The sequence below is a fragment of the Larus michahellis genome, chromosome 6 (assembly GCF_964199755.1).
Source record: "Larus michahellis chromosome 6, bLarMic1.1, whole genome shotgun sequence".
Taxonomy (NCBI): Eukaryota; Metazoa; Chordata; class Aves; order Charadriiformes; family Laridae; genus Larus; species Larus michahellis.
Genome location: NC_133901.1, coordinates 34,420,781 through 34,446,091, shown reverse-complemented (window position 1 = coordinate 34,446,091; position 25,311 = coordinate 34,420,781). Strand labels below are relative to the sequence as shown.

General features: G+C 40.3%; 1 protein-coding gene across 22 annotated transcripts in view; it reads left to right on the top strand.

The window, feature by feature from the left end:
• PCDH15 (protocadherin related 15) overlaps window positions 1-25,311 on the top strand; it is a 799,343-nt gene that overhangs the window by 394,483 nt on the left and 379,549 nt on the right. For 17 of the 22 annotated variants that reach the window (XM_074589897.1, XM_074589896.1, XM_074589884.1 and 14 more), the window contains one exon: window positions 2,729-2,834. The exons of 4 other annotated variants lie outside the window; for them this stretch is intronic. The gene's annotated coding sequence lies outside the window, so the exon portion shown is untranslated. Of the gene's footprint in view, window positions 1-902; window positions 1,476-2,728; window positions 2,835-25,311 lie in introns of those variants that run through there. One more of the 22 variants, XM_074589898.1, reaches the window with a different exon arrangement.

Below are 25,311 nucleotides of genomic sequence, written 5' to 3'. Positions count from 1 at the left end.
CGTCGTTTTTAGAGAATGGACCCGATTCCCATGAAAACCTCGGCAGCAGTTAACTAAGAAAATGAGAAACTGCTGTTATGTAGGTGTATCTGGGAAATCCAGATAAAATTGCTTTGTGCGCGCTTTCTGCTGGAATAAATGTACGAGCTTTACTAACAGAAGGATTCCTCTATTTAACTCTGGCAATGTTTTCCAGCTTGGATTAGGCCAGAAATACACAACAAAGCTGCACAGGCAATACTTGTGTTTTTTTCTGTCATGAGTGCGGCTGAGGGAAAAGGTGGAAATTTTGCCTTTGGCCAGAGAGTGTTTGAGAGTGAAATAGGAGGGGTGACGTATATAGAGAGGTGTAACAAGGCCTCACCTGAATTCAAGCACTGTAAGGTCTCAGCCTTCGTGGGGGAGAGAAGTGGCAGACCTGTGACATGCTTACAAGTAAATTAATCTCGAAAATCTAAATGTTGCCATTTGTCACAGTCATTATCTTGTCTTCTTGATATAAAACCAACAAGATGGTTTAAAAGACTTTGGGCACAGCTCAGAGGGTGAGTTTCCAGGTAAAGTTACCCTCCATGCCTTTTAATGCTGCCAAAGCACCATCAAAGTTTTGTTTCACACACGTGCCTCCAGTTTTTGGACAGGCGATTTATCTGTCTGTTTTTGTCTGCTGATAGTTGATTCTTCCGGTTCCTAATCAAGCTTTCTTGGTCAGTTTCTGCAGATTTTTAATTTTTTTAAAAAACTCGCATAGATTATAAAAAAAAAAAAGTTCCATATTTCATACTACAAGCATAGCTGCTTCTCAGCCACATGAAATCTGGAGCCATTGGAATGTAATTTTGTAATCGGCTTGTAGCAAACGCGATCCGGAATATAAACTGCTCTTAGGAAGGGACCGATGGTGAATAAAAGGGCAGATTTGTGTCCCCTGGCGGTGAACCCGCCGAGCCCTGTGAGAAGGTACCCGCAGCTGTGCCTGCGGGTTGTCTAACTCCCTGAGTGGGGGAACGATGTGCACCTGTGGCACCAACACTCTCCTCCTCCCGAAAAACCCCTCATGTGTGCTGCGTAAGCCTTGATAGGGCTGCCTGTTTAGCCTGGAAGAAGGGAGAAGAAAGTCTCACTTCTTGAAAGCCAGAGCCAGGAACTGGGAAACCTGAATTCCTGCTGCCATGAGGAAATGTAAAGTTTTGGGTTTTTTTTTTTAAAAACTCTGGAGGGTTTGGTTTTGGGTAAGGTGCAGAGTTTGCTAAGGACTGTAATGGACAGGAGAGGAGAAAGAAGTGGTAGCTTTTGAAAGAGATTCTAGCTTTTAATTTTGCATGTGTGTCTGAGAAAATTGGGGAATGTAGATTTTATTTTTATTTTTTTAAGTGAAGTTTTAACCACTACTATTTTCATCTGAGTTGGAATTGCTCGGATTTTTTTTTTAATGGAAGTGTAAGATTTCTGGCTGCAGGCTACTTGGAATGTAGGTATGTGTTACTCATTTTCTTTCTTGAGCTCTTAAGATCTGCTGTATTATTTGTTATTCTAGTATTTAGTAGTCAGATGTTTGTATAGAAATGTAAAGATAATGTAACAGCCTAGCTTAATTTGCATTTAGAATTTTTAAATGCTGCTTAAAGAACTGGTTTAAAAAAAAAAAACAACAGCAAATTTGTTTCATTCTGTCCCTTCACAACCTGAAATAGTATAGCACATACTTTAAAGCAGCATGGATTAAATTTTTAATGAGTGAAATTAGATTGTTTCCAAACTTTTTTTACTTCAATTGCAAGCATGTTTTAATTTCTTTTTTTAATTGGAGAACCGCAGGAACAATTAAAAGATACCTTTTCTTCAGTCCTTGATGTGCATATCTCGTGTAGCTATTGTAAAATTTGTGTGGTTTTGAGCAGATTTGGGATGTTACTTTACAGAGCGCTTGTACGATGTAGAAAAACTAAGAGATAGTTTAAAGTGGGTCTCTGAGACTACTGCTTTCTCTGCTTACAGTTTAATTAATAAAAAATTGGTTTAAAGCCAAATGAATGCATCCTATGAAAATTATTTTTTCCAGTCTTAGCTCATATTTAACTTAAGGGTTTTTTCCCTATATTTGAGGGAGAAAGGGGCAGCTTTCGTGGTTCTTATACGATGGTAATGTCTGGAACTCGTGTATTTGGAGTTGGTGAAACTTTCCTCTCCCCGTGTTGTGTCAGGGGCAGGAGAAGCCTCTTGTCCTCAGGCTTCACCCACCTCTGTGGGGACCAGCCTGGCTCTGACCGTCTGCCTATATGCAAGTTCTGTGGGCGTTTCTGCTTGTATTTCACACATAGGTGAAGTCCAGAGATTGTCAGGGTCTAATTCAATGACCAATTGAATAGCAGAGGCCTTGCTGATGGCAGTGACTGTTTTCTTTGTGTGCACACACATTTTACAGGGGCACACATGCATCGATATTAAGCAGACAGGCAAGCAGGTGTGTACACGCCAGGCCAGGTGTTGCTTGTGTTACTGGCAGTCTGTGTGTCCGACCCCCTTTGTTACCTCACAGTGCTGCCAGGTGTGAAGAAGCTGCTTCCAGAGCAGAGTGAAGGCCCCGGGTGTTACGGTGGCAACAGGGTTACTTCAGTTCCTTTGGAAGGAAGAGCAGCTTAAATTGAACATAATACACTGAGATGGTGGGTGTAACTTGCAAAAAGGTAATGCTTCAGCTGACAGGACCTCCATCCTGTTTTCTTAGGCTGTGAAACTACCTTTCAAGGCTGTTGTGAACAAGTGGCATAAAGCCTGATGTGGGTGAGGAGGACTGGTGCACAAAGACAGACAAGCTGGAGAGGCGTTGCCTGGTAGGTAATAATTTGTCATCTTAACTAGTCCTCATGCCAGTATGAAATGTGGTAAGTTACTAGTATCAGTATCAAAACCTTCTCAGGGCTTTTAATTTTTACATGTGTGGTTATGTTAACAGACTGTAATTTAAGTCTTAGAAATGCCAAGCTCTTCAGAAATTAAATAGTAGCACATACACCTCTGTGCAACCTGCACATGTGTAAATTGCCCAAAAGTACGACAGTGTAATTCAGCAGTGTAGTTCTAAAGTTTTCTCAAAGAACATTGTAGGAGACTGTTGGAAATATGAGTTTATTAAAGGACAGAGTTGCAAGAATTTCTGCAAAACACTGAGGTGCTGGAGCGTGTCCAGAGAAGGGCAACGGAGCTGGTTGAGGGGTCTGAGCACAAGTCTCATGAGGAGCGGCTGAGGGAGCTGGGGGTGTTCAGCCTGGAGAAAAGGAGGCTGAGGGGAGACCTTGCTCTCTACAGCTCCCTGAAAGGAGAGGGGGCAGCCGGGGGGGTCGGTCTCTTCTCCCAAGGAACAGGACAAGGAGAAACGGCCTCAAGTTGCACCAGGGGTGGTTTAGATTCAACATTATGAAAAATTTCTTCTTCAAAAGGGTTACTGAGCATTGGAACAGGCTGCCCGGGGAAGTGGTGGAATCATCATCCCTGGAGGTATGTAAAAGATGTGTAGACATGGTGCTGAGGGACATAGTTTAATGGTGGACTTGGCAGTGTTTGCTTAACGGTTGGACTCGATCATCTTAAAGGACCCTTCCAATCTAGACAATTCTATGATTCTAATTAGGTGAGTCTTAGATAATATATTCTTGAACTCATATCAAAATTTTTCTTCTAAGTAGTTTTCAAACCTGCAGCTATCAATGTGACAAGCAAGAGATGACAAGGTAATAGCAGGAAATCTGTGTATGTATTCTTTGTCTGTCTGAAATACTGTATTATGTTCTGAAGGAAGTGCAATCTGTTCAGTATAACATATGCGTATGTATGTTTATAAACTTACCACAATGTTGCAGAAGCATAGGACTATGCCTGTAAGCAGAGAGGGTGATGGCACTGTGTTCCCAGCTGGGTCTGAGAGCCCTGGGAGTACCTTGTCTGGGAAGGTGCTGGGCAGCTGAAGTTGGGCTGGGTTTGTGCATGAATGCTTTGCTTTGAAAGGGAAAAAATACTTGTTCCATCTGCTGGTTTATCATCATTTACCAAAGGGTTAATCTCTGTTCTACGCAGACTCTCAGTACATAGTGTTGAGTAGTTGACGCACCTGGTTTTATGTTCAGATATCGTAAATGTTAGTCTAAAGCTGCCAGGGATATTAAAAAACAAACAAACAAAACCCAATAAATTAATTCAGAATTAGTATTCTTGTGAACAGAGGTTTTATTTTGCTCTTGTGGGCTTCTTAAGTGTGTGTATGTTCACCCTTATTTCTCCGAACAATAACTGTTTTTATACTTTCCATTTTTCATGCACAAATTATTGCTTTGTTCTACCCAAACTTTATTAGTCATATTAATAAGAAAACGATTTGGAGAAGGACATGAAATTTATTGAGCTGATTTGTTTTTCCTGTTCTTTTAGATTGTATTTTAAGGTATTGTCTTCCAGTTAATATATTTTTTTATTAGTTTGCCTTTTACTTAATATTTTTGCATTAGCATTAATATTGTCAAAGTCAGCAGATGGGCAGCTTGATGTATTTTAACCTTGGCTTCAAGTAGTTGGGGTTTTCACCATGTTTGCTTCCTCGTATACTGTTCTTTAAAGATACAAACCCTGAACCTGTGATGGTCCTTTCCTTCTGAGCATTTTTTTAATAACTTACTGAAATGCAGTAACTGGGTTGAGTGATACTAATAACAACATATTCTGAGAAGACCTCAAGAGGTCATCTGTCATCCCATCCTGGATGGTGTAGAGTGCAGTTCGGGACTGCAAAACTCACTGGGGCTCAAGTGCTGCCTTTCCATGGAGGTAAGGAGGCATCTGTAGCTGAAGAGCTGCTGTGCTGATCATTGCCTCAATGTGTGTGTGCACTTGGCTCTTTAGTTTCTTTAGTGACCTTTCTCACTGACAAATGTTTCCCCAGGTGTCTGTGTGTTTCCCTCACTTCTCATTGCTCCATTGTCCCCAGGCAGTGGCTTTAGAACTGCAGGGCACCGCAGCTCCAGAAGAGCTGGGAAGCGACTGGGCCAGGCCTGCATTTTTCACTCTTTCATGGAAAAGACACTGCTGGCTCTTGGTCACTAGGCTTCTTTATTTGCAGCCCAGATGGTGACTTCTCTAAAGAGACCAAAGGAAGAGGAGGCAGCTCTAACAAGTGTCACTTCTGCTTCTGTGTATGGAACGTGCTGTAGTGAGCTCTTGTGGGCTAGACAGCCTGGACATTGCAGTACTATTAAATACCTGGTGTCCTTTGGGCATGGCCATCTGCTGTGCATAAGAGACTTCCTGTAAGTAGACTGAGGCTTCACGCTACTGCTCTTAATGTCAAATTTCGCTGAAGCCAGGATGTGCCTTAGAGCTGTATGGATGCTGCTTTCAGGCACAGTTTTTCCAGGATGTTTTGGAGCCTTTGCCAGTCCTTGCTCTTTTCAGGAAGAGTCTGTAGGCTGTACAGGTTGACCTGAACTGTTGAAATTTGGGAACTTAAAGGCTGCTGGACAAACTGGGCAATACTACCACATACATCCATCATTGCTTCAGGGAAGAGCAGGAAAGTGTGAGGTGATGGCTATTTACACGGTACTTTTGGTGATGAGAAGGGGAAGGCTTACAAGCATCTCCCTTCATTGTCTGTGATGTGACACACTTTGCTGGTGGGGTTTGCTTCTTAGTTTGGGTGCACTGAACTGTTCCTTAGAGCCAGGACTGGCCCTGTGTGTTCATACCCAAGCCAGAATTTTCTGAGCTCTCTATTTTAGTGCTAGCGTATCTGCAGCAACACTGGGCCGGTCACTGATGGCCAGTGACTGGCCAGACAAGCTGGTTTATGCGTTTTCTTTTGCTTACAATAATTGTTACTCTCCTGGGTGTCTCTGCAACTTAAGATTTCTCTGTTTTCCCCACGAAATGCTTGCCACTGATTTGGAAATGGAGTGTCAAATACGGTGATTTAGGTTTATGACAAAAAAAATAAAGTGTATTGAAATACTGTTCTCTGATGAAATAAACTGGGGCTTGCATGAGGCCGCAAGCGAGTTGTGGAAACCTGAAGTGTGTAGATTAGACATGTGTATGGGTTCACCCCCAGCATTCTCACAAAAAAGAAATAATTAGTATCTTTGAGGAGTAACATAGTTTGCCTTAAAAATAAAGTGCAATCTTCAAATAGTCTGTTACTTTAATCAATGGGTTAGGTTTTTTGGTTTTAGTGAGAATAACACATTGTGAAAAGGAAATGCCCATACGGTAGTTGTCTTGGGTTTTATTTTGCACAAACATAATTGTATCTGCTAATTTAAATCTCATGCAACTAGTCTAAAGTAATCATAGTCATACTGCAAACAGTATAGCAGTGCCAGCTAGGATTTGCTTTTTGGATCTTCTTTCCTGTGAAAATAAGGTACTGCTCTAGAAAAGGCAGAACTAAAATAACTTCTTTCCTCAGCTTATGTCTTGTGTAGCTTTTTTGCAACAGTTTTAATGACGCACTGTTTCAAATACCACCTTGTAGCTGCCATGTGAAGTATAAGAATGCTGAAAACTAGCATTTCTGCTTATTTGGTTTTGAGTAGGTGCCACATGTAGTCAGGGGTGTTCAAGAAGTGTTATGTGAAGGTACAGATCCCTTTTCTTCCGAAGTCTCTAGTATGTGGGAAATCTTTGAAATGGATATTCCTTCTACCTGTAGAAATGAGCGTAATGCTTCCTTCTTATCACAGATCCATTTGGCTGCTTCTCAGGATTTTTGTTGTCCTGCTTCTACAGCATTGATCATCCTGTACTTTCAACACAGTTGCTCAGGTTGGGTTTTTTTTGTGTTTATATCATACCCAGCTGCTGTTCTTTTACAGTACTTTTCCCAGGTGTCTTAATTTTACTATAAATATTTCTTCTTTTCCTTGAGTTGCCTTTCTGCTTGAATTCTAGTCTGCATTTCCTTGTGAAGAATGTCTGCCTAAGTACTCATTTGTGTTACTTCCCTTACCTCTTCCCAAGGTTCTTGTGCTGCCGTGAGCTCTCAGCCACGTGGTTGCTTCCTGCGTCAGGTCTTGGGCTGAGGTGTTTTATGGGTCTCATCCCGTTACTGTCCTTGGTCATGTGGATCTGTCTTTCCTGAGACAAAAAGCTTAAGACTCTCTCCCTTTAGGGCTCCTGTCTCTTGTGAACTTTCCCAGTAAGGTGACTGGGAAAAGGGAAAAAAGAGGAGGGGAAAAAAATGTATGGGGGTTATTTTTAGGAAGATACCGTCCCTTGAAAAAGCAGCTGTGCACCAATGCAGAAGTACGTGCCTTAACCTCAGGTTAATCCACGTTCGTTTGCTGTGTTATCTATATTGACAAGAGGATCAATTAAGCGTATCTGGCTTTGCTCACTGCACGACGGAAAGAGCAGAGATGGAGAAGTCCAAACTTTTAGTCATTTTCATAAAAGCAAATGTATAACCCACACTCCTGAGAGAGGTTTCTGAAGGCTTGTTTGCTGTTTATGTAGATGATACACAAATTAACCAGTGGTAACGCTTGAAGTGAGCAAGTACATATTATGTTTGTTGCAGTGTAGGAGTCCTTGGCAGGTAAGAATGACAGGAAGCCATCCTTTTCTTTTTTTTTCTGTTCATCAGAAGCGTATCTCTTCCAGAAGGAGTTTGCATATCAACTGGAGTGCTCCTTGTGGAAGGGGATAAGATCTGTTCCTCTTTTATATCTCTCTTCTTGGCTTGTTGTGAGTGTACACAGCAGATACGAGTGTGTACTTGGCATTTAATTAGAAAACCCAAAACGTCAGCTGCTCTTTATATCGCATTTTCAGTTAATGATTTGTGATATGTTACAGGTAGTGGTACTTGCAAGTAAAGCGAGGGAGAATTCATGCTTTCAAAGCTCTTCTTTTTGCAGATGGGGAAAACTCATCTAACCCAAACATAAAAAGTTTTAGAGCTATGATTATTTAATTCAATTACAGACCATCATCTAAACCTCTGAAATCCACAAACATCTGCTGCCAAGAGAAAGCTTTTTTCTTTGAATTTTGCTGGTCGAATATGGCGTATGAATAATCTCTCAGTGATTCTCTTGAGAGCAAAATGGAGACTTATAGAAGATGCATGGTAAGGAGGGGGAAATGGTTGAAACTGGAGACTAAATGGAAGGGATTATCCTTTTACAGGTTTTTTTTTTGTGTGTCGCTGGTTCATGGTTTTATGCATGCGTATACTTTCTTGCATTGCAGTTGAGAACTTGGGGCAGGGGGAAGTATTTCTACATAATAGCCTCAGAGAAGATGCAAGAACATTTATGACCCGAAAAATTGTGTCATTTTCACATCTTTGAAGTGCAAAATATGCTGTTTACAATTAATACATACTTGTAAGTTTTTGTGAGGGAGAGACAGATTCCTGGCAACAAATACTTTTATTAATGTCAGTGGTTTTAATTTTCTTGCAGCCTTTGGGTTTGCTTTGGTGTTTTTGTGAGAGTGTTTGGGTGTTTATATTCATAAGCTGCTTAATTGGAGGTGCATTCAGACAGCCTGAATTATCTTGAAGTCCCAGGGTACTGTGCGATGGTGGTGGTTTCTCTAAAGTTGTCACCAATCTCCTTGCTGTCCTTGCTGGTTAATGCTCACGAGGAGAGTTGTATTCCCTTTTCCTGATCCACCTCTTCCTCAAGACTCCTGCATCTTGGTGGAGAATATACTGCTATGGTAGGGACCCGGGCTGCAGGATATTTTGGCAACAGTTGGTTTAGTTTCTGTACCTCCAGGGCAAGGAAAGTGTTTCAGATTCATCCACTTGACTTGAAGGCTTAACAAGGAAAATTCTATTTATTCCACAAGGTGAGGAGTTATGTGATTGATTGCAAAGCTACAAAAAAACACAACAAACTGAGAAAACACAACCTTGTGATATGCCTGACATTCATCTCTGTTGTCTTGCACCTCTGTTTTCGTATTTCTTGGTGTGTTGTTTTGTCTGTGGAAACCCAGAAAAGAGCTTGCTTTCACTGCAGGCCCCATGATACTCAGAAGTGTTCCCTCTTTCTGAAAAGAAAGCTCTCTCGATTCTTCCCTCCTTCAAGCATCCAGCTTTTGGATTTATGCTGAATATGACAGTGTGTTAAGTTTTCTTTCTGTTTTTTTTTTCTCTAATGTTGTGCTTTGAGATGCAGAATTATAACACATGGGACGTTTTCCATCTCTTGGGAGCTTCTTTGAGTGTGTTTTGCTATTCTGTGTATATTTGGGCAAAACTGGATCATAGTAGCAGACATCTGCATTTCATATGACTTAATCTACTGACATAGGCTGAACTGTTTTCAATGAAAATGCTCCTGGTCACGAATGTTTTGTGATGAAATATTTGTAGCCTGATGTGTTTATGTGAAGCAAAGAACTTGTGCGTGTCAGTAGTTACTAAATACACAGTAACAGTGCATGAGGTGGAATATATAAAGAAAGCTAAGAGTGGTGAGCCGTGGATCACAGCTGCTGAGGGGACACTTCCCCTTTCTTTTGTCTTTATCTGCATAAAGGTTTGTGCTCCCCCCAGCATTCCTGCAGTGTTCATGATACTTCCTGCACCCAGCAGCTCCATCTTCAGCACTTTGTATCCTCAGCCACATCAGTGGCTCTCACGGGGCAAGGTAGAGGCCAGATTAATTTTTTGTTCTTTATCTGGTGCCCCCCAATCAACCAAGAGTAGCCCGTGGGTCCCCCCTGTTCTGTGCATTGCTCTTAGCTCCATTTTTGCTTTAGCCGGTCAGAATGCAAGTTCTGCATTTTCCAAATGGAGAGGCATCTCTTGTGGTCCTTCAAAGCACTGGAGGGAGACAAATAAACTAATAGTTTATTTTGATGATCTAAAGATTGGTGGATTTGATGCCAGAGGAGGTAGTAACATCTTTCAGTGGCTTCACTGTGGATCCTTCTATTAATGTAAGGCAAAGCCAGGAATTTATTTTCAGTTTGTATTACTAAGAGACAGGTACTGCAGAAAACAATGCATTGGTTTTCTACCCCTTACCCCTCCCACAAGTTAACCGTAACCATATTATTTCTGTTAATTCCTGGACCATAGTTACTGAAGAGCTAAATTTTGGTGGCTGTAAGTGCAAAGTGCCTGGTTATAATCACTGATTGCCTGTAATTTATCTGCTTGGGCCAGTTTCAAGCAGCTCTGGTGGCAGCTTCTGAACTATTTTGGGATTTGTTAAATGTCCTCCAGGTGAAGTGTATTGTAAAATTCAAATAATTGGGAAGATTGAGTGGTTTTGCTGCAACCCTTGCTTGCCAAACTCATCATCAGTCTGTTGCGATGAGGAGCAACTGGAAATTGGGCCATCTAAATTGTATGGTTTGTGCATATGAAAAAGGTAAAGAACCAGATGGAGTGGGCGTATCGCATATTGGGAGCTCCCTGTGTATACCCTTGACTTTCACAGTATTGTAGCCCTTATACAGAGTCTCTGAAGTTGAAAATTGAGATTAAAAGGAGTGTATTTTAATACTAAAGTTTTTAAAATAAGTGCTGTGTAGCACCAATGCACTTTACACAAGGAGAAAGAAAATTGATAGGAAAAAAAGAGAAAATTAATAACTTGTAGGGTAACATTTTTGATAAAGGCTGAGTTGTGTCCCTCCTTGCTGCCCTTGGGTAGAGTTCAGCTCAGCTGCTGGGTGTCCGGCACCCCTGTACCCATTGCCTTGTTGGAGGGGGTTTTGGTCCAGGTGTTATTTGCGTAATGAAGTTACGTTGGCCACTTCTCTGTGTAAAAACATGTCAACTGTGAGGGGAAAAAGCAGAGCCAGCTTCTATAGCAGGCTGGGAACCAGAATACCAAGACAATAAATGCAGACATATTTCCTAGACTCCAGTAAATTCTCTTCTCGTGCTAATACTTCTAATAAAGACAGATCTATTAAAGATTAATGATTTTTGTTTGGAAACAGGTTTTAGTGCTAGAGGGCCTTTATTCTTGCAGTGAAATGTTTAGCAAGATATAATGGCTGGAAGTCAAAATTGTAAAAGTTCAAATTGTAAACAAGCTGTAAATATTTTACTGAAGGTAATCAACGATTGAAGTAAATTAGCAAGCCATGTTATAAATTTCCTGTCATTTTGAAACTATTCGTAATGAGAAATCTTTTTAAAAACATCTCATGCTTGAGCCAGAGCTAGTTGGAGTTACTGTGGGCATTGCTTAGTTAAATAAAATTGCCCATGTTGTGCATGATGGGAAGGAAATGGGCTGTGTGGCATTAAAATGCAAGAGCCATGCGAGTGGGCCCAGTGTAAAACAAACAAATATATGCGTATTGGCTTTTGGTGGGTTCAGGAAGGTGCTTCACGTGGGGCACTACGGAAGTGGTACAGCAAATACCGTATTGAATTGCAAGCTGAGTCTTGATTTAGAGGGAAGAATAACAGCAGTTTGGATGATAATACATGCCACAAGCAGTTACTTTTAAATGTTGATTAGTTGAGGGTTTTTTTAAGTGGTGTTGCATCCATGTTTAGGAGTAGTTTGTGAACAGCTTGCCAACGTGAGTTTAGTATTTGTTTCATAATTTCTCAGAAGGGACGTCAAATGGAAGAATTTTGTTGACTAAATTGCTGAAGGCTATTCATCATACTCTGGAAATACATTATTACAAATAGCTCTCTAAAGTCATACAGTCATCGACTGCAAGTGGATTGTTCCTCTTATATGTTGACTCATTTGAAAAAAAGATTGTGGAATTCACTTGAATCTTCAGTAGAAGAATTGGACTGTTCTGGTGTAATTAAGTCAACTTGTAAGCTTATAGGAAAAAAACAACGCAGAATGTTGTTTTCCATGTGGAGTTTATGTTAATATACCTTCAGTTCTGAAAGATGGTGGACAGCCCAAAGTGACACGAGCCTCGCTATGTTAATGTTCTAATGCAAAGCAACAACAAATCTGTGACATCTGCAGGTTACCATTGATTACAAACCATGAAATTTATAATGGGAATTCCCTTAGTACTCAGGAGGTTGCCAATGAACAGAAACAGTTAAAATCAAAACCTCTTTTTACAATATTAACAAACCAAAATAAAAGATTTTGGCTTGTTGTGTGTGGTGCCACAACCGCTCAGCTCTGCACATCTCGCTCTGAACCTATGGAATAAGCTTTTTGAGGGGGAAAGGAAAGGAGACGTCTGACCTAGAGCTAATCCCGTGTAAGGAAAAGTTTGAGGTGGTACATGGTCAGTGATTCTGGTGGAGGACAGAGGAGACCTGTGTTTTTCTCTTAATGGCTATACGACTTAATTCCTTGTTCTCCACTGAAGCAACATTCCACACATAAAGCCTTACAAGCAAGCCAAATCCTGTGTTCTCTGCTACAGTCTCTCTTAGTTTAGACACCAATTGCTGTTTTCTGGTGCTTGGAGGCCTGGGGGAGAGGTGGTGTCCAACCTGTTGTGTGGGTTGAAGCTTGAGATAATGTTCATTAAGAGAACACAGAATGAAATAGTTGTTCTCCTGCACAGAGCAGCTGGGTAATGCACTTGAAAGTACCAGCCTTACTTAGTAACTCACCTGAGGCTTGTCATGGTCTTCATCTTAATTCACAACTGCAGTTTGCTGCAGAAATCAAGTGTGAAAGCCATGCAAATCATCATGATCGGACCTAGATGGGACTGGGTTAACTGGCTGGAGGTTGTGTCCCTGTGGTCACTGGTGCTGGCAGGCAGAGGACAATTCTCTCCGACTGAAAAGAGACCATGAGGACAGCTGTGTCTCAAATGAATATACTCAATTTTTCTCCTTTGCCCCCACTTTATTTTGTTTGAGCTTTACTTGGCTGTTTTCCCTCGCGTACTCATGCATGAAGTACCACCGGAATTACAAGGAAAATGGATGGATTTGGCTGCCTTGCGACACCCCGTTCTGCAGTATTTCTCACCACTGAACAGTGGAATATATATTGAATGTTACAGAGCATGGCCTGAAAGGGTGATGTGATCCGTTCCTGGGAAGGGAGCTGCTCACGCTGTTGCAAATATGATTACTACCAATCTCTATGATGAAAATAAGCAAAGCCACATTTGCTGAGTATCCAGTCTTTCCTGCCAGTTCTTTCTGAATCATCAACTTTTGAAAAGAGCAATAAAAATTGCGCAAAGATCTAACTTTCACAGATAATAATCTTCAAATGTGACAGTTGTCATCTCTATTCCCTCATTTTTTCGGTTAGATAGAGATGTGTCTAAATTGGTGACTTTTCTACTGCTCTTGGAATGAGTCATGGCCAGAATTCAAAGCAAATGGGTTAGAAGCAGGGCATCTAGTTTTGTGAATCATTTTTTGGGGGAGTGATATTACTTTAGACAGCTTGGTGGCCTTTAGCAAATAGGTTGCTCCTTGGGAAGATGTAAGACCAACCTGTACTGTGTAATTAGACCCACCTGTTCCTTCTTGGGTGTCAGATGTTTGAAGGATCATGTCAACATTGTTCTTTCACGCACTCTTCTACCACTGTGAGAGGAAAACCTCTCATGTTTTCATTACCTGCTGAACTGTGAAACCTGTTCTAAATGTAGACTCTTTTTCATGTTGTTCCTTAATGAATCTTTCGGCAGTGGACAACATAATATTCAATTGCTGCTCAAAGGAAATCTCTGTCCGGTCTCGCTGCCTCTCTCCAGGGTTATCCCTGGTTAACATTTTATAAACAGTTTTGTGGCTGTCCCGTAAGGCTGTATTTGTTACTTGTCAGATTAACATTAGGTACCTGCCTTGCTGGGTTTTAATTTTTTTGAACTCTGAATTTTTATTGTGCTATGCATAAGCTAGATAGGAAGATAAGTGAAGTTCAGCATATCGAAGTGTTTTCAGTGTATTTGATTCTGCAGTTCCTGGTGTGGGGTAAATAGGAAGGGAGGCAGAAAGAGGGCAAAATTAAATCGCTTAGACAGGTGAAGTGCTGCCTGTAGCTATGGAGTCAGCGTTGTATGAGGAAGGTAAAGGGAATCTGATCTTGAGAGAGACTGGATTAAAACTATAACTTGCCTAAGGGCGAGATAGTTCTTTAAGAACTGCTGGCTATTGATTAAGACCAATTGCTGTTGACTAATGGGAGCTGTGAATCCTTATTGCTCGTGACTAGTTTGGAGAAATTATTTGTAAACTTCTAGTGGGAAATAACTGAACACAGAGGGATGTCTGTTTCACAGTTTCTTCTGTGTCTGTCATTCAGTGTCTACTTACTTCTGAGAAAGATTTGCATGTAAAGAAATGGAGCAGTGTGTTCACTTTCCAGCTGTACGTGTTGCTTAGGGAATGCCTGAATGGTAGTTCTGGTGTTATTACTTGAGCCTGAAAGTCACCTTTTAAATTCCTAGCAATTTGAAACTGTAGGAATGTGCGTTTCCAACTCAGATTGAGTGATATTACTCCGACTTGTTTATTGTTGCTACTCTGGATTTTTTTTTTCTCGTAGATTGCAGAATCCAGTAAATTCTCTTTTCTGTTTACCCCCACTTAGTTGAACAAGGTGATTCTGCTGTTGCAAGCTTGCAATGGAGATCCTTTATCTCCATGTTTTTGTGAGACAAGGAAAGAGCTACTAAGTTTTTGAGCAGACTTGGCTGAACTCTTCTCTTGTCCTTGCTCATTGCATCCACAGAGATTCAAAGCAGCGCCACTGGTTCAAGGGGGCCAAAGGTGGTGGTGGTTTAGAACATCAGAGAGTTACGTTTTCTTAATTGGTTCAGATGATTCAGAGCACGAATTGCACTGGACAGTGATTTGGATGTTTCTAGGCTAGTAAGAGCCAAGTAATTCTAGTTTGCCCCAGAGGCTAAATTGATGTACAGATCAAGTTCAATTAAAATTTTTTTCACACTCCAACTATTCATTTTTCTTGTTCTGACAGTATTATTTACTGTGTGCTCGAGAGGTCCACCACTGTTCACCACTTCGGCATACTGTCAAGAGCCTGAAGGCAGCACCTAGTTGACATGTTCTTAGTATAAAAGTGTGTATGGTTGGACCATTCGCTTTTGGATTTACTTAAATTAGAAGACATTGCTGGTGTCCCTGTCCCCCTGAAAGCTGACCAGTAAGAAGCACTGTAGATCTGAACTTACCTTGAGTTTTCAGGGAGAAGGAGCTTTCACACCTTGTAGACCATAAAGTGTTACAGGTTCTGTTTTGTGTTGCTTGGTGTCCATCAGGTGCAAACCTAGGCAAGTTGCCTCTGAAATAAAACCTTTTTAATCACCTTGATGATTAAAACCTTCAGAGTTCTTGATTTTCTGGTATTCATTTCAGCAGGAAAAACTTGCTGCATGTTGGACACACATGGAATTCTAAATGTTTGAGCTGTTGTTGCTTGTTTATGCTGGTATATATTGTTGAACTGTGTATAAAAATCAAGAAGGATTTCTTGATTTGTTTTGCACGTCTAAAATTTCTCCCAGGATGGAGATGTTTACTTGATAGCACGCAGCAGACTTTCAGTAGTGTGCAACTGTGTGCTTAAATGAGAGACACAAGAAAGTACTTGTGGCGCAGAGGAAGCCGATTCTTAATGGGGACAGGTGGAGGTATGAGTAGATCAGCTTCTGCTTCTCTGCAATTCTGAGTAAAGGTTCCATTCTCTGGAGTTTCGACCGTTAACCTGTCTTCTCACTCTCCATGTCTTAATGATGACTGTCCAGTCACCAAAGTGAAGCAAATGTGATCAGTTAAAAGAAATCTCAGCAGTAGACATCTCACTTGAGAAGGGCAGGTAACAAGTGCAGCCCAAAAGCAAGGCCAGAGTATTTCACTTTCCAATTTGACTATTTTTTAGAATTTTTTTCCCTTAGCATTAATAAGTGCTGTGGTGAAGGTTTTAATTTCTAATGTTGTTTCATATGACTTTTGGGAAAATTAGGTTTCTTTGTTCTAAGTGAGGCAAAGTTTTGGGATTTTCCCTCAGTTCTCCCTAGTGCAGAGCTTCGTTTGACCTGTTGTTCTTGGGTTAATTAAAATTCAGGGCCTGTTTTCAAGTATGTGGAGACCTTAGATGAGCCTTGTACTGCACCCCTCCAAATGTGAGTGCATGCTTCTGGAGATTAAAATGCTATATTAAAAGACTGATTAAAACATAAAATTAAATTGCATATAATAATTTTTAGTTCCAAGTTTAGATTAATTAAAAGCTAAATTGCCTGCAACACCTTCCACTTTTGATACTTCAGTGCCTTCCTGTATGATCAGATGAAACTGCAAGGCTTAAACTCTTTCAACTGAACACGCTTGTACATGAACAATGAGAATTAAATAGTGAAGTTTAGGTACTGGTCGATTAGAATTACAAGAGACACTGGTTATGATAAATATCTTCCGTTTTGCACTACCATGGAAGTTACTTTAAAGAGGAAAGAAGCATCCTAAGTGAAGAATTTGAAGGAAGCCTGATAACTTAACCAGTAAAATTATACGGGGAAAACTGTTTTGGAAATGCTGGTACTTGCTTTTAGAGAATCAGAATTCCCAAATTGCTATAACACTTCATTGGTCTTTCCTGCTGCCTAGATCAAATGGTTCAAAGTTGGTTTTGGCCATTATCCATTAGGTTAAGAGTTTGGGTGCCCTAATTTTAAAATTTCAAATCACGTAGATCAGACCATCAAGAGAGACTGTTAAGCGGTTTTCACGATGCTGAGTGATCTTGACAATGAGCATTGAGGGATTCTACTGCATATGCTGATGATGCAGATTGATATATTTGTATGTGTGTGTATATATATATCTCTATAAAAAAGTAGTGCATATGTGGCCAGCACTACGCTGAACATGTTTTGCTGACAGTTGCAGATTTTTCCTTTATTATTATTTATTTTGGGACTTACTCCATCCCATTAAAGACTTTGGGTAAAATACTGATGGATCTAGAGCTTCGTGTCAGGTCGCTTTTACAACGCTGGGCTTTGTGGATTATAGGACTAGTTTGCAATGAATCGGTCCGTAGGGAGGAGGACCCTTGTGGCTCTTGTTTCAGAATCCCTGATTTGAAGTTAATTAATATGTTTACTGAAGTTTGTTCCTCTAATGCCGTGATTTTCTTCCTCCTTAGAATACGTAGTTGGCAAGCTGTTCTACAGATTTATCACATGTGCTTAAAATCGTCTGAGGAATAAAATTAAGTCATTTTTCCTTAAATGCTAGACTGTCCTTGAAGCCTGGGGCTTTGCAGTAGACAGCTCTGAGTAGAAATGGATGAGTTTTTCTTCTCTGGTTCTGCTCTAGGTTTCAGCAAATTTTAATTTTCTCTCACTTCAGATAGGAAATGGGGTGTGTCCTGCTATGAGGTGGAAGAGAGTACCAAAACCAGAGAAAATAGTTCTAAAAAGCATTTGAGGATCAATCTTTTAAGGTACTCAAGTATTCCAAATACCATGGGGTTTTTTTGAAAGTGAGTTTGCTCACATAAATTCTGGAATTCTGAAGTTTTTCTGGCTTTCATTGTCCCTAGGGAGTAGTGTATTGCAAAATTATTGGGGTGGATTTATGCACGGGACTTCAGTCTGTCAGGGAGGGGGGATTCAAAGCCTTGGAAACCACTGGCTCGTACAAACACTCATTCTGTTTCTTCAGCATATTTGTGTGATTGCAGTGAAATGATCCCCCCCCCAAAAGACTTGGGAGGCCGTTGCTCTTAAAGCCAGCAGATCTCTGCCTCCGACGGTTGACTGTTTATCTGCCCAGCCGCAAACAGGTAACGAGGCAGCTGCTAAGGCCGTAGTACATCACCCTTCTTGCGCTCTGTAATCTAGGCGAAGAATCTTTCTTCCAGCACTTTGCTCATCCATAAGAATTAAACAATCTTTCTGTTATTAAGTATTATTAGATTATGCTGGATGATTAATTTAGTAACTAACAGTATCAATCATGCTATTTTCCTGGCTGTTATCTATTGAATTAAAAACAAGTTTCTAACAAACAGTTATGCTTCTTATTATTGATGTAACAGACGTTTCATTTACTGGTATTATAAATTACCTTCTGGTGTTACTTCGGGAAGTGTGGTGGCCTGACAGTAATTAAGCAGTAATTGGTATACAAAGGCAGGAAAAGTTCCCAGTAGTGAACTATTCTGTTAGAAAATAGTTTCATTTATGCTATGGTATTTCAGCAGCTCTGACCACCAGTTTCCATTTTATTATGTGCCATATGTCTGTGTAGCAGAACTTTGGATTTGGTTTATGAAATGCAGTTGTTCTGCTTTATTAAATGTTGACTTTTTTAAAAGTACCTTTTTTTCCCTCACCAGTATATATAAATACACTTGTGTGCCTCTCGAGCGTATTGCTGTCTCACCTAATGTTCTACATAGCTTTTGCATTCATCATCTCTTGTTAAAGAGATGATCAAACATCTTCTTGTTTTGAAGAGGAGGAGGGATACGGTAGAAGACCATGGTCACTCTATTTTTCTATATTGTTCTCTAAGGGCGAGGTTTTTTTCTGAAATCAGACCTGAGGAGGAATGGTGGTGGCAACAGCTTAGCTTAGCATGGGTTTGAAGGTGTCTTAATTGCCTGCCTTCAGGTTGGCATGTGAATAAGTTATAATCAGCAGCTGCTTCTGCAGAACCACGTACAAATGGGACACAGTGTTTTGTTTCTCCTTTTTTATGCTCTCTGCCTGGTTTTTTTAGTGTTTGTTTTAGGAAAGCCAGTCTCGATTATTTTTGCATGTGACCCAAACAATGTGCTTCCTCTAAGTGGGGTATGAAGGGATTCCTGTTCTCCTTTGGGAGCACTGGTGTTTAACGAGTCCGCCGTAGAGAGAAATGAGTGGTACCCATTGAGGAATATCCTAACGGTCTGTCACTGTTACAAGGTGATTTACAAGTCTTCTTTCTACGCAAAACCTTTTCCTATTGTTGCATTCCAGTGATATATAAGTATAAGCCTGATATGGAGATCTAGCTCAACAGCTATTTGAAACTCTTAGACATAATGTGTTGTAATTATTTTTTCCTCTGTGTTTCCATTGCTATTAACGACCTCTCTCGGGTGCGTAGGGAAAAGAGGAGTGTCTTGTCTCTCCAAGCTCGGATGCTGTCTGTGCTGCTTGAAGATGAGAGTGACTGGAGGACTGATTTATCAGGGAAAGGTTAGAGAGGTGAGTCAATGGAAGAGATGAAAGGGCACAGGTGGGAGAAATGAGCTGTTGTTTAAACAGGACTGGGTCAGGGAGCAGACGAGAATGTAATAACCGACTCCTGACCTGAGTTAAGGTCGCACTCGTATGATCACAGAAAAAGCTACAACTAGCAAAAAATACGAGTCCTTTTTCCATAGCCGGGTAGAGATTTTTAAGGTGCGGTGCGTTGTTTCTTTCCTGATCACCATTTGACACACAGAATCACAGAATGGTTCGGGTTGGAAGGGACCTTAAAGATCATCTAGTTCCAACCCCCCTGCAGCCACAAAGACTGACCTACGAATGTTCAACTGAGAGCAAACAACTCATGGAAGTTGTCTTGTGGTTTGGGATTTTTTTTGTTTTGTTTTTTTTTTTTTTTTTTGGGGGGGGGGGGTTTGTTGGGTTTGTTTTTGTTTTTTTTTTTTTTCCCCTCTCTGTCCTCAGAGGCCCAGTGGTGACAGAGGTGTAAGGTACGAGTCTGGTCCTGGTTGTGACGCCCAGCTGTGGTGCCCCGTAGTTCCCCTGACAGCTGGGATTTTCCTTTTTCCCCATCACTGCTTGTGGTGTGTTGACTGTTTCTCTTTTTCCTGAATGTTTGGGCTTTATATAAATACTTTTCAGTTTCTTCACTGAAACATGGGAGGTAGAAAAACATTTTTTTTTCATTTTCCCTTGGAATTAGTCCTCCCTTTTTTCCTCCATTGTTAAGATTTCATGAAATCCAGGCCAGATTCAGCAGAGATCTAATTTCAGACGTATAAATAATTTCTCTGTGAAGCATAACTAAGTAGGCTGGGACTCTCAGCCTGGAGGAGGGATGGCAGAACAAGGATGTGATGGAGGTATATAATCATGACTGAAGGGGAAGGGGAGCAAGGGTAGATAGTTCCCATCTCTTACAGTGCAAGCACTGGGATATCATCGCATGAAAGTAGTTGCTATGGGGGTTTTCCTGTAATTTTTTTTTTTTGCTTTATTTTGTCTTCCTAATGATCCTTCCCATTGATATTTTTCTTTGGAGATAAAGCAGCTATGCCTGGTCAGCCATAGGTTTGTCTGGACTGATAACCTTTTATTTTCATAAGGGTGAAAAAACAATTTGATAGATAGTTTAATTCTTCAGAGGTGTGGTTTCTTTTTTTTTTTTGTTAATGTTTACATAGCAAATATGAAAACTCTTGTTCTCTTATGAATGTAAGAAAAAGGATATTGCTGCTTATCCTGTTGTAGAATTGATAGCGGTGCGTGTTAGCTGCTCTAAAAATTAAGTGATAGTTGTCTACCTCTGTTTGTTTACTGTGTTCGTTTGACTGCCCTGTGTTTAGTATTTCCCCCCGAAGTCTATTTGTGGGGAGGAAGGAGACCACAGCAGGGAAAGGTGCAGGGTGAATTTCGCTCTGCTTTTTTTTTTTCCTGAAAAAGTAACATTGGGAAACTTTACTAAAGCTGTTCAACTCTAAGACCATGGATTCAATCTAGGGAACTGCCCTCTCTAATGACAAATACGTCAACACATGAAGATCTCAAAACACTTGGGTTTACCCTCCCACGTTTTCAGTACAGATATGCAGTGAACTACAAGGTGTTTCTTAATCATATGCTCAAAGTATTAACGCTCTATCAGGGCTTATCTAATTCTACAAAGAAAATACTTCAAAAATAGTGAAGAAAAGTACAGAAACTTGTTAAATTTGTTTTGAAGGCTAACAGTTTTTGTCAAATGTTATAAATGGATGTCTTTCCTTTATTGGCTCTTCTGTAGCAATACTTTGCCTGTACACTGTGAATACAACAAAGGATTTTGTTCTTAAGTAAAAAACAATACTTTCCCCAACTAATGAATTAAGGATCGAGACCTTTCTTGTTGCCGCTGACATGTAATCAGTTTTACCAACACAGGTCACTCTTCTCAAAAAAGGTGGAGAATTGAAATATGATGCAAAATTGGACAAACAGACTGATTTTTTAATTATTTTTTTTTTTAATGGAAAGTGCCATGTTACTTTTGCAGGTGACAAGTAATCAGTTTGTCAGTTCTTTGTCTCACCTACAACTGTCGGTTCCCCCCTGCGGGTAGCTGCCCCACAGCAAGGCATGGAGCCGGAGCTGAGCCAGAGCATCCTCCTCAGTACGTGTTCCTGCCTCTGCCATCCTGAGGGACCTGGAGGTTCCCACGTTCTTGAGAAGGTTGCTGTAGGCCCATCACTTCCCAGATGAAATTTCTTTTGATCCAAATCTTTGCCATATGAGATCGCCTAAGAAAATTGATCTGCAGAGTTTGTCATTTTTATACATAAAACATCTTTTAATACTAACATGAAGACTATAAGTCAAATAAATTCCTTACTGTAACTGAAATAGTTTGCTTTTTTCTTGGACCTTACCTCTTCCCTCCTCCAAATATCAGGATTCTCAGGTTGTATTTGTGTATTTGTTAGCCCCCTTGGTGGAAAGGTTATGTTTTGAAACCTTTACTCAAGGCGGACTGTTTATTGCCTTCAAACTTCATTCCCTTGTGCTTGAGGCCAGATTTGCTTGTATCAGTGCATTGGCATATCTCTCTTCTGTGTTTGCACAAAACTCATTTATGTTCTAGCGTCTCCACTTGTCATGCCTTGTGAGAGATAGTCGTTTTCTACTGTAAACTAAACCAGGTGTCTTATTTCCAGCAAGACGAAATGTTCACATTGGCAAGACGCTGTAAAAGTGCACTCAATCGCAAAACATAATTTTGCAGATTTTTGCAATAAGTAATATTGAACTGCTTAAATCTGTCATGTTTCTTGGTGGTGTGCTGAACAATTGTTTTTTCAGGTGTTTTTAATTCTGAAATTTGAAAAGTAGTGCATGCTGAAGTGCTCTTCATGCTCTTGAATATTTTTTACTGTATTTTATATGCATTAGAAGAGTAGAAGTGTGGGTAGCATCCTCTTCTTTTTGAGATGATTTAACTGCGAAAAGAATAAAGCAGGAAGAGGAAAGATGGTAAGAGAGGGACTTAATTTTAAAACGGGAACAATAAGTTTTCTTCAGTCTGCATTTTGTCAAATGCTGGATAAGCCTGGCTTTCTTGCCATGTATGATCTTATGAATCCTTTCCCTCCTCTGTCTGTAATCACTGAACCGTTCCTAGTAGTTCCATGCTCATTCTAAGAGGATTTGCTGTATTAAATAAGCGTGCTTTTTGTGTTGCCTTTCTCAGTGGAAGCAGGGGAAGGATGCTCGTTACAATCATGGTTTACCACTACTTTTACTTGAGCCCTTTTTAACGTGTCCTTGAAGCCCCTATTGACTCAGCGTTGGTTCTGTACCTGCTGACAAGTGAGAGGTTCATGCAGCCTCTGCGTCCGTGGCATAGTTGGGCATCTTCCATGCGTTCACTTGCAGATTGTTGTTTCCTTTCACGTGTTGCATTAATGGTACTGAGAGACAGTTATGGTCAAAAATCAGGGATGAAACGGGGACAGTGTATCTTGCTGGATATTTGACAAGTGTGGTGGATATTTGACAATGCAGTGGTGGACACAAATGCTGGGTGAAAGCGCATCCATAGACATTGAAATACAGCGTCCCAGCTACATGGCCACGCTGGTGGCTTTTATTCAGCTTTTATCAAAGGAGCACTTTAGAGAATAAATTCCTTTTAATTACTTCAAACTCCTATTTTCCGAAGGGTCATGGAGACTTAAAGGTACATGGGGAATTTGCGTGCTGTAAGGAGGACCTGGGCCTGTGGCCAGTAGGTCAGACATGGGAATTGTACTGCTTCGGCAACGCAGAAGGCTCTCATGTGTGACTTGCAGTTCCCTTCCAGATAGACGCTACCTCTTCCCTTCCTGCTGGATTTTGGGTACATGGTGCATCTGTGTTCCAGAGAAACTTTGAAAAAATACATGTGTGTGTTTTGGGAGTTCAGCAGCAGCATGCACTGGATGGTAAATGGTAAAGCTCAGGAGTTTTCAATCAAGCCTGACCCCTGCTAACGGCGTATTCCAGTCTCTTCTGACCGCGGGGAACTTTCAGATAGGCAAGATAAAAATCTGCAGGGATCGTGTTTTGGGGTATGTTGAAGTGACGATTCAAGCATAGGTAAAGTCAACAATTTTAAAAAGTAAAGCCAACAATTTTGCTTTATTGTAAACTTTTTTTAAACGTAAGGGGCTCTTATCTGTGGAATAAAATTTCTAGTAGCCAGTTGATGATTTATTTCTTTTCTTTGCCTCCTCCGAAGTAAGAATTCAGTTTGAATTGTTTTTCAGAGATCCCACCTTTTAATTGCGTGTTTTACAGTTCAGCTGTTTGTTGTGGCTATGTTTGGTGATGGTGGACTGAATTTAGTATAGAATACAAAAGCTATGATCAGAAAAGACATTTAATTAATTTCAAAGATTATACAAAACTTTCTTGAGTAATAAGACTGGACTCGATGTCCTGCCGCAAAACAAAATTACCCTCTGTCTGTGTGTTGGGATGCTCAGATTTGGATTTTACAGATTTTTAACCAGATTATGCCAGGGAAGTGGAAGTGTGAGATGATTTTTTACACAGCAGTCTTCCAGTTGTACAAGTGATCGAAATGATGAGTGGGAAGGTATTGATGTGAAGTTTTTTTGCATAATGACAAGGGAGCAAGTTATTGGGGGAGAGATAGTAATGATCCAGCTCATAAAGACTATGCTCATGAGAATAATTTTATCAAATACTCCAGCAGATCAGTAAATCCTTCAGCCGCCTTTTTCAGTACAGTTATATAGTTTATGTTCTTCTGGGAAGAATTCAACTCCTGTTCTTGCCTCCTCCCTCCAACTTGACATTTTGCTAAATCAATTTATTGCATGGCAGAGCCTGCAAACAATGCCTTCCAAGGCATTAAAGATCTGATCTATTTAGAGAAGGCCTTTTCTGTTTATATCCTAAATATGTTGTCAGCTGATCGTTTGGTTGGAATGTAGCTTGTCCCCTCTGATCTCTTGCAAATTCACTCCGGTGACAAGCCCAGCTTCCTGAGCTTGTCTCAGCTGCTATTTCCCTTATCTTAAAAAAGGTTTTCTGTCCTCTGGATTCTATTTTTCCTAACAATAGAGTGACCTCACTTGGACACCTCTCGTTAGTACAGTGGCAGCTCTCCATGACTTTTGGTAATTGGATTGGTATCGGAGGCCTTCTGTGTTAGTGATTCTCAAAGAGGACAAATAATCTTTTAATGAGGATCCGTTTCTATGAAATTCAGCTTGAGGGAACAGAAGGGAAAGGGAGAAATGAGTATTAATTGATAACAATTGAAGCAGATGGGACCGGAATTTGATTTTTTGGTGACAAGTGAGGAGGTAAGATGTGGTGAGCTCAGCAAATAGCATTGGGAAACTTTTGTGTTCTTGAACTCCTTCAACTATATTAAGCAGGTTAATCCTCTGATTTTTGTACGCTGTAAATATTCTTCTTGTAGAACAATGCTGGTAGTTCCTTACCTGAGCCCAGTTCTGAATTTGAAGGGATCAAAAACCTAGTTTTCCTATCAAGAATGCAAGGTATTTCCCCCAAAATACAATGCTTACTCTTTGAGCACTGATTCCTTCCTTCCCTCTTTAAAAACTTTATAAGTATAATTTGAGTTAAAAGGAAAAATATAGAGCAGCCATTAAGAAATAGAGTAGTCCACTGCTGGGTAATTTTGTGTTCCTAATGAATGTGAAAATTATGTATCTCATTAAACTTCCAATTTGGATCAAAGCCTGTAGAATCTCATGAACAGAGTACTTCTGAAAACCTTGCATTCAAATAGTGGTTAATATTTTTTGCCAATATTTTTCATACTGAAAGGTCTGTTCTTCAGCAGACCATGAGGAATACTTACGTTTGGGGGGCAACCAAGATGAAAAATACAAATTTTAAATGTGTATTTAAAAAAATCGGTTCAATCACAAATTATTTTTCTGAGCAATTATAATGACGGTGAAAGTACAGTACCGATCCAAAGACGAGCTGTGTGGCATAGATGAATTTCCTATGTCTTTCCATTATAAAACTGAGTGGTTTGGAAGTGGTATTACTCTACCACCACCTGTACGTAACAGTAGAAGAACAGGATGTCTTGTGAATAATAGTTCACTTATATTTAAATGTAGTAAAAATTGC